This window comes from Micromys minutus (assembly GCF_963924665.1).
Source record: "Micromys minutus genome assembly, chromosome: 25".
In the NCBI taxonomy this organism is placed as follows: Eukaryota; Metazoa; Chordata; class Mammalia; order Rodentia; family Muridae; genus Micromys; species Micromys minutus.
The window spans coordinates 29933407-29938852 of NC_137960.1; the positions used below are offsets into that span (position 1 = coordinate 29933407).

The 5446-nt window shown below is 49.2% G+C and overlaps 1 pseudogene across 1 annotated transcript; it reads right to left on the reverse strand.

Moving 5' to 3' along the window:
• Positions 1-1442: 1442 nt before the first annotated feature.
• Positions 1443-3398, reverse strand: LOC308437326 (zinc finger protein 398-like; annotated as a pseudogene). The gene is made up of 2 exons: positions 2696-3398; positions 1443-2332 (listed from the first exon to the last, which is right to left on the reverse strand). The product of its transcript is annotated as a zinc finger protein 398-like (transcript).
• Positions 3399-5446: the final 2048 nt, after the last annotated feature.

Here is a 5446-nt window from a genome sequence, read left to right on the forward strand (position 1 = left end):
ATCTGCAAACTTAGAAACTCGTATTCACTCAAATTTGACTGACTTAAAGAGTGATGAGAGTCTGCCCGTTGGGTTCTCTTGTATTATCATCTGCACAAAACAGACCAAGAAACGCTAAAATCCCTGTGAAAAGCATTTTAAACAAGCATAGCAAGCTGAGAAAGGAAAATATAAAATATATGGCTCAAGTATTAAAAGGGCATCAGGAAGTGAAATGGAACTGAATCTTGTGTTCAAGAATATTACATTGAATTAAGGAAGTAATGACCTTGGGACAAGATCCCACCCAGCTGAATTTAGGTCCAGGCATGGTAATACAACCCTTTAATCCCAGGAAGCAAAAACAAAAAAGCTGATCTCTGAGTTTAAGGCCAGCCTAGAACAGCAAGTTCCAGGTGAAGAAAAACTTGAATCCAGGCTTGGTGGACCACACCTTTAATTCTAGTCCTTAGGAAACAGGCATGCAGATCTCTGAGTTCAAAGTCAGTATTTGTTGTTGTTGTTCATAAATACCTCAATTTATTAGGCTTTTAAAGTGAATATGGAGCCAGATGGTAGCTTTACACATCTTTAATCCCAACACTCAGGAGGCAGAGGCAGGTGGATTTCTGTGAATTCAAGACCAGTCTACAGAGCAAGTTCCAGGACAGCCAACACTACACAGAGAAACCCTGTCTCAAAAGAACAACAAAGTAAAGGAAATCAGGCCTTCAGTAAAACCCACTCCCAAATGCAAGCAGCACGGGCCTGTTTTCCCACATTCCTCCAAAGTGGGGACAATGACACTAATGGTCCCAGTCCCCTCCAGTGGGGCCCTTGGGAGCACACATGCTGTTATATAAGTATGTGGCCAGTGGGGAGAGAGATGGATTCTCTGGCAGCTCAGGCTTTGAACTCCTAAGGATATTTTTTGGTTCCTTGAAACAGGGTCTCACATAGCCACACATGACCTTGAACTTGTTTTTCCTGCCTCTACAATAATACAAGGATTACAGGCATGTACCATCATGGCCAGTTTAACTTGATTCGAGGGATCTAACCGTGGCCCCATCCATGCATGCTTGATGAACATCCTCAGCTCTGTCCTAGGGAAATCTTGGATGCTAGTTTGAGTTTTGAAGTTGTTCGGCTTCTGTTTGAGCAACTCAGCTCTTCAAAATTGCAACATCCCTAACCAGCCTTTGGTTCCTGCCTAAATTGCTAAATGGTGGTGGGAGCCTCCAAGACCTCGGGGACTGTTACTACCACATTTTCTGTGTGCATGAAGCTTCTCTTCAGAAGAATCCCAGGGGCACGTAGCACCTGCAGTCCACGGGAGAGAACCTCGCCCTGGGAAGCCCAGCAGATGACAGGCACCACACATCTGACCCAGAAGAAGCTTAGATTCAGGGGGACCCAGAAGCCCTGTGTCCTAGTGGCCTCATTATGGGGCTTTCTGGGTGCTACCCTGCATTCTCCATCTTTACAGACAGACAACCATGCAGAGACCCCACTAGACTTTCCTGATCATGTTCGCTAAGCTGCTGACCTCCGCCATATGCCTTGTGGTCCTGGCTGACTGACTACTCTAGTGTCCTTGGATCCCGGTGAGACAGAAGGGTCCCTGGAGAACTTTCCCCTGGCTGCACCCGTAGGTGACACATAACTTGGTGAGCTCCTCTCACAAGCCACATAAGCAGAGGATGCTGAGCGTTCAGGACTGCTCTGATGACGTACCAGCAGGCAGCGACAGGTGAAGCGCTTCTCCTGAGAGTGGCTGCGAAGATGTCACAGGAAATTGGGTTTGTGCATGAAGCAGGAGACACACTGGGTACACTGGAAAGCATGCTCGCCAGAGTGCACACTCTGGCCGGGCATGTGAAACGTTTGTCACACTGGGTACATGGAAATGGCTTCTCACCTGTGAGTGTGTGCGCCTATGTTCCACCAGAGTGGACAGGCGCCCAAAACGAGGGCCACACTGTGCACAGGGGAAGGGCCGCTCTCCAGCGTGGGTTCGCTGATGCTCCAGCATGTGGACAGGCAGCTGAACCGCTTCTCAGACTCCGCACATTAGTTAGGCTTTTTCCCGGTGTGTGTGCGGTAGTGTGTGGTAAGTGTTGATTGGTGGACAAAGCTCTTGCCACATTGGACACAGGTGTAGGCACACTGAGCTGTGGGTGCACAATGATTCCTGGTGAGAGTGACCCGCTGTGCAGCACTTTGGGGACAGTGGAGACTGGCAAAGGGCTGCGATCCATGGTGTGTATTCAGCTCTTTGACACTGAAGTTCTGGCCATACTCAGTGCCCTCAGCAGCTGACACAGGCTGACTCTGAGAGCCACGAGGGAGTCTCTCTCTCTCTCTCTCTCTCTCTCTCTCTCTCTCTCTCTCTCTCTCTCTCTCTCTCTCTCTCTCTCTCTCCCTCCCTCCCTCTCTCTCTCCCCCTCCCTCCCTCCATCTCTCTCCCTCTCTCCCTCCCTCCCTCTTTTTATCTCTCCCTCTCTCCCTCCCTCCCTCTCCCTCTCTCCCTCCCTCTCTCTCTCCCCCTCCCTCCCTCCCTCTCTCTCCCCCTCTCTCTCCCTCTCTCCCTCCCTCCCTCTCTCTCCCTCTCTCCCTCTCTCTCTCTATCTCTCTATCTCTCCCTCTCTCCCTCCCTCCCTCCTCTCTCTCCCTCTCCCTCCCTCCCTCCCTCCCTCTCCCTCCCCCTCCCTCCCTCCTTCCCTCTCTCTCTCTGCAAACAGGGAGCAGATCGACACAGGTTTCCTGCTTGAAATCCACCTTGCCCAGGATGGCTCCGGTGCCACAGACATCCCCTCCAGGGTCCTTCTCTTGTCAGCCAGCCATGTTTCCGAGCATAGGGACACTGGTTGTCTCCTGCAGGTTCTTCTCACACACCTCTTCCTCTTGCTCGATCCAGGGAAGAACACTCAAGCTGGCCAGCACCCGACTCCTTTCCTTTGCTACGTGCTCGCAGAGCTCCTTTTGCCAGTCGTCAGGGCTGCCTTTCTGTTGTTCAGGGAAACACCCGGTGACCTCTTCAGCAGTCAGAAACCTTGGGGGCTTCATCCTTGCTGCTGGGAGGAAGCCTGAGGACCCAGGGGTTCCGGTTTGCATCTGGTTCTCCAGGTTCTCCAGCCACTGCTACAGCAGGGAGGTCCCCAGCACCGCCCACTCGCCCTCCAGCCGGCTGCTAAGCTCCATGGCTGTCTTCTCCAAGTCAGCCAGCTTCTCAGCTGATCCTGTTCTTACTTCCAAGTTTTGAGGGTGGACAGCCCGGAAGAAGCTCTGTTTTCTTCTCCATTGCCTGAACAGCAGATAGGATAGCTAAAAGAGAGATTTCTGTAGACCGGCTCTGGGCCTGTTGTTGGAGGTTAGTCCCTCAAATGCCAGTCCTGTGCAGTGGCTGCCTGGGTCATGGCTGTGTGCGATTCTGCCTCATCTCATTGTAGCCACTGTGTTACCTACAGGCGGCCCTTCCTGGCCCCACGATATGGAACACCGATCCAAAGTCAGTCTTCAGAGCAAGTTCCAAGACAGCCAAGCTTAGGCAGTGAAAGAGTTGGAAAATAAAAATCTGGTGATAAACAATTCACAGACATTATGAAGCTCTAAAAGAAGGAAAGCCAAAATAGGGATGCCTCAGTCCTTCTTAGAAAAGAGAACAAAACTCTCATGGGAGGAAATGCAAGGTCAAATAGAAGAACAGGGATTGAAGAAAAGATCAGTTAGAAGCCGCCTCACTGGGGATCCATCACATATGCAGTCACCAAATGCAAGCACTATAGTTGATCCCAAAAAGTACTTACTGGCAGGAACCAGACAGAGATGCCCCCTCAGGGACTATGCTAGAGTCATATAGATACAGCTGAGCATGCTTGCAGCTAATCACCGGTCTGAATTAGGGGATCCCAATGAGGTTGCTAAGAAAGGACCTAAGGAGCGGAAAGGGGTTGCAACCTCATGGGAAGATAACAACATTATCAACCAACCAAACCCTCCAAAACTCCCATGGAGTAAAACACCAACCTTTGTGTGCACTTTGAGAGACCTATTGATCCAGGTGTGTATGTAGCTGATGATAGCAGTGTCTGGCATCAATGTGAGAAGAGACTTTTGTTCCAGAAAGGACATGTTTTCCCAATGTAGGGGAATGACAAGGCAGTGGGGTAGAGAGGGGGATCAGAAGGGAGTGCACCTTTGTGAAGGCAACTGGAGGGGGAGGGGGAGTGTGGTGGGGTAAAGGGATAACATCTAAAAGTAAATACAGAGTATCTAATAAAAAAAGAGAAAAAATCTGGTGCTAATGTAATAGAATAAGGGGGACCATGTTCCAGCCCCAGCAAGCAGCAGAACTCAGCACCATTGGCCATGTGGCTTTAGAGTGAAAAACAAAAGGGACAACTGGGACAATTGGTGCTGATTAACTGGAGCTAAGAAATTATCAGTGATTAAGAAGAGACCAGCATCACTGAGGTAAAATCTTCTGGGAAGTTCTTTCTAAGGGCACAAAGAAGCTGTGTTTCAGAGATAGCAAAGGTTGTATCTCATGCAGCAGCTGTATTTGGTAATGTGTCAGAGTCACCCAGGTGGTACTGCTTTTGAAGGCATGGAGGGACCATGGACAGCAGCTGTAGCTTGGCACTGAGAGGCCAGGAGAGGCCATTGATGAGCCTCAGTTGCTGTTGACAGGCCAGGACTGAAGGGACCATGCAAAGGAGTTGAGGCTTGACACCACAAAAAAAGCCTATGAAAGGCTGTTGGTGAAGCCTAGTTGCAGCAAAAGACCCCAGTGTATTGGAGATGCCAGTATCATGAGATGATCCCATAGACCAGCAGCAGCAATGGAGTGGATCAACCTGAGCTTAGAGTGCTACAGAGGGCAGAGCTAGAAAACTGACACAAGCCCCTTGGAGGAGTCCAGAAGATCATGTGTGGTACCAGACACTGAAAAAAAAAAATGCTGTAACATTGAAGGCGTCATAGAGACCCCAAGATTGTCGAGATGCCAGAGCCATGAGCTATCTGCTGAGGAATGTTGATAACAGGGAGTGGAATCAGCCCAGGAGAAAGAAGTTTGTTGCAGTCAACATAGATGATAAAGAATTTGAAGATCTGAAGACCACTTTGACGTCAGACATGGAGATGCATAGTTTGGAGTTTGCCCACCTGATTTCCTGTCTTGATTTAGAGATTACAGTTGATTAGAAGGATCTCAGTAGAGACTTTGAACTTGCACTTTTAACATTGTTGAGACTGCAGTAGACTACAAGGACTTCAGAAATTGGACTAGATGTATATTTTTACTACGATATGGCTAAATATAGCCCCTATAGACTCATGCCTTTGAACAGGCCTATAGGGGACAGGGAGTGGAATGTGATGGTTTATATATGCTTGTCCCAGGTAGTGGCACTATTAGAAGGTGTGGCCTTGTTGAAGTACATGTGTCTCTATAGGTGGTGTG